Genomic DNA, 3,795 nt, shown 5'->3' with positions numbered 1-3,795 from the left:
TCAATAGGAATATCCAGTCCCCCTTCTCCCTAGATCTCCTGAGCAGCAAGGAAACATGAACCAGGCCCTCTCCCTTCGCCTTAGCTACTTCTCAATTTGTGCCCAACACCCTAGGCTCCAGCCCAGCCCCATTCCAGTTCGATGCTCAGGAAATGTCAGGGTACAGAGGCTGGGGAGGGGGAGGGGGGGAAGGGTGGGCATTGGGCTCCCTTTTCTAACTCCCAGTACAAAGTCTGCTCCCACCTCCACCCTTGGGACCAATCTTGACTAGGTAGAAGCTAGGAGGGGTGGTGGGGTATAGAATATCCCCAGACAGAAATCGATTGAAGCTGAGCTCTTAGGATCAAGATAGTCAGATATCTGTCCTTCCCCCTCAAACCCGTGAGTTGGGGTGGGCAAGGGGGAAGATGGGGAAGTTGGGAAAACAGGAGCCCTGGTCCCATTCTGGGGGCAGAGACAAAGAAACAGGTGTTGGCAGCTAAGTCAAAAGGTTAGCTCTGTCCAGGGAAGGAGGAATATCCCAATCCTGGGAAAGAGTGGGTGGGTCTGTGGGTAGGTAGATGGATGAATGTAGGAGGTGGGGGGAGAGGCAGGGAGCCAGCGACTCAACCACCTGCCGCCTGCTCCAGTCTGCCCAGCACAATCCGCCAGGGATTGGTGGCCAGGGTTAGTGTCAACTCGTCCAGTGGGTGAATGGGGAGGCACTGCCCTCGTGGAGCCGTCATTTCTCTCACCAGTAGGAGCAGGAAGGGCAGACTGAGGGAAAGGAAAGGTGGGGGAAGAAAAGTGGAAATTTAAAGAAGATCCACATTTTCTGTCTAGTCCCAGAAGGGAAGGGCCGAGGAGTCGTCATGGGCATGGTCATGGAGGGCAACGAGGCAGCGCCATACAAGCGACCTTGTTACTGCTCCTCCTCCAAAGACTCCCGGGAGATGCCCTCTTCCTCTTCTTTCTCCAGCTTCTTGGCTCTACCTCTTGGTTTCCCCCTGGGGCAGTGGTGGTTTTCCTGCCTTTTGCAGCCCCCTTGTTCTTCCTCCCCCTTGTTCTGCCCGGGGTCTCTTGGGAGCTGGTGCCTCACTGGGTTCCTTTGGAGGTTGTTTCCGTCGGCCCTGCCCTCTCTTCCCAGACCCATCTTTCTCCTATTTGGAGGAGGCCAGAGGCTGGTTGGACTTTGAACTAGATTCACTCATCTTCCCCCTTTTCAAATGAGAGGTGGTAACAGCCAAAGACTGTTACCCCCACACACACACCTCACAGACTAACCTGGCTCCTCCTCCCAATCCTCTGCCTCTGCCTCCTCCCAAGCCACCTATTCCATTAGCCTCCTCATCCCCTCCCCAACTGGTTTACCCAGGCCCCTACCAGTGTCTTCCAGGGCTCCCCTGCTTCCATTAAGGGAATGAGAAGGGGCGGGGGATTAAGAAACAAGTCAATTATGAGAAGGCAAAGGAGATCACACAGGGGCCTGAGGAAAACCCAGCTCTGTTCGTGAGTTGCCTCGTGGATCCTCTAAAGAAATATACCAACCTAGATCCAGGAAGAGATGTAGGAACAACTGTCCTCAATATTCATTTTATCAGTCAATCTGCTCCTGACATTAGGAGAGAACTCCAGAAGTTAGACTGGGGTCCCCAAACCCCACCCTCACAGCTCCTCGATGCTACTTTTAAGATTTTTAATAACAGGGACCTTTCAGTAGCCAGAGAGAAAAGATGGCTCATGCCCACTCCATAGAACAAGTCTTACTAATAGCGGCAGCCATCACGCCTGCTACCAGCAGATCTCCGGGTGGCAGAGATTCTGGCAGCTGCAGTAAACTGGGACACAGGAGTGGGGGACGCCCCACGAAGTTGAGGTCACCTCCCCTACCTCCTTGTTCCCAGTTCAGCCCCCAAGTGTAGAGTTGGGGGGACTGAGGCGGAGGAGGGGGACTTTTATTTAGGTTAGATTTAGAAAAGTTTGAAGGAAACTTGAGAATCTTGAATGGGGCCCCTTAGATTGAACCAATTTACTAGCCTGGGTTTCCTCCTACAGAGGTGGTCAGCAAGCTTCCTCTTGGAGACAAAGAGACAACTACAATGCAGTCCTCCAACCCTGGAACAGCAATTGCATGTATCTGATGGAGGAGGCTTAAAGGGTTAACAGATAACCTATCAATATTAGGTATCAATAGTACCTAAAAGGGTTAACAGAGAAACTAAGGTTTGTGTTCTTATAGTAACCACGAGGGTTTGTCCCTATCAGCCCTCACCATCAACAGACAGTAACCAGGGACGATTAACCATTAATAACCATTAATATTCCTAGATGACAGGACACCTAGAAACCAGATCTTAAGTAAAGAGATATCATAAACACAGAGACCCTCTGGCTCTGACAAGTTTAAGCATGTCTTTCTTTAGGAATATGCCCAGAAAGGACCAAATGTGTCCTTAGGTTCACCTTATGACTTGTAAACCCCAAAAACCACACCTCCAAGGAAAAAGGTACCCGTCTTGGAGGTTGTCTTAGGACCCCAGAAAGTCCAAATTAGGTTAAGAAGTCCCATGAACCTCCTACAAGGAGGAGATTAAGATAATGAAGAGATAACCTACTTTATCTCACTATAAATATAACTATTCTTCTTCCCCTTATTCAAGACACCTATCTCCATGGTACTCTCCCTGTGGTCATTCACAGTATTGCAATAAAACTTAGGAAACTGAGTCACTGAGTCTCATAATTCCTTGGGATGCCTCTGGATCAATCTGATCAATTAAACCCACTCCCCACATCATATCCACTCTTAAGTGAGTCAGGGACATGTACTAGTGTTTCTTGGAAATTGGAGTGGAGGTTTACGAGTCACGAGGAAGACTGAGTTCACCTAGCAACACCCCTGCCCCCAACCGTCCGCACCCCAAGTTCAGTGTCCCTCGGGTCCTGCCCCGCCAGTCCCGCATTAAAAAGGAACAGAGAAGATAAAGATGAAGAGTTTTGCAAGGACCACAAGTCCATACAACCTCAGGTTGCTGGCTTCTCTCCTTCTGGGGCAAAACAACGCACGTTAGGAAACCTCCAGGAGGCATCTACCTCCCTGGTGTGCTCTGCTCGGACAGCGCAAGCTAGGGAGCAGCAGGGCTGGGGCCAAGCTGCCGGTGCATGACAGCACCGAGCCATCAGCTATCTTTCCCTCCTCCTCCCCTGGCTCCTGCAGAAACTTGCACAGGTGAGACAGCAAGGCGCCCACAAGCGCCAGGAACCCAGAAGGAGGGTGGTTGGGGAGCTGTGTATGGAGGGAGAGGAGGACTGAGAGGGGGAGGGCAAGTCTTGGCGGAGGGTTCCCTGACTGGACAATGGAGACGTCGCTCAGAACTTACGGAGCGGGGACAGCCGGCTGACTCGCCCAGTCTCTGGGCTACAAGAGGTGCCCAGGAGCAGCTGCTGTTCCCAGGTCTGTGAGAGCCGGGGCCATGGTGAGAGTGCAGCTGCTGCAGCTGTTGAGGACACTGCTGGGCGGGGGCTGGAAGGGAGCGGAGAGGGGGCCGGGAGGCCCAGACTGCCGGGGCAGGCCAGCTAGCTCTCCACGCTCACCCGCGAAGTAAAGCCGGGTGGAAGATGTTCTAGAACCAAACTTGTAGGGTCGTGGAGAGAGGAGCGGGGAACCACTGTTTATTGAACTGAACTGAATTTGGAATCGCGATGGGATTAGACTGGCCTGAACTGAATTGAACTGAACTGACCTTATTTGAAAGGAATTTAAATGAATGGGGGCGAAATTAAATTGAATTGAATGATGCTCTATATGACCCGAGA

General features: G+C 51.8%; 1 pseudogene; it reads right to left on the bottom strand.

The window, feature by feature from the left end:
• Nucleotides 1-901: 901 nt before the first annotated feature.
• Nucleotides 902-1,190, bottom strand: LOC122729900 (annotated as a pseudogene).
• Between the last annotated feature and the right edge of the window lie 2,605 nt (nucleotides 1,191-3,795).

Source organism: Dromiciops gliroides, chromosome 5 (genome assembly GCF_019393635.1).
Source record: "Dromiciops gliroides isolate mDroGli1 chromosome 5, mDroGli1.pri, whole genome shotgun sequence".
NCBI lineage: Eukaryota > Metazoa > Chordata > Mammalia > Microbiotheria > Microbiotheriidae > Dromiciops > Dromiciops gliroides.
Note: the sequence above shows the minus strand (reverse complement) of the source record. Positions and strands in the feature narration are given on the sequence as shown.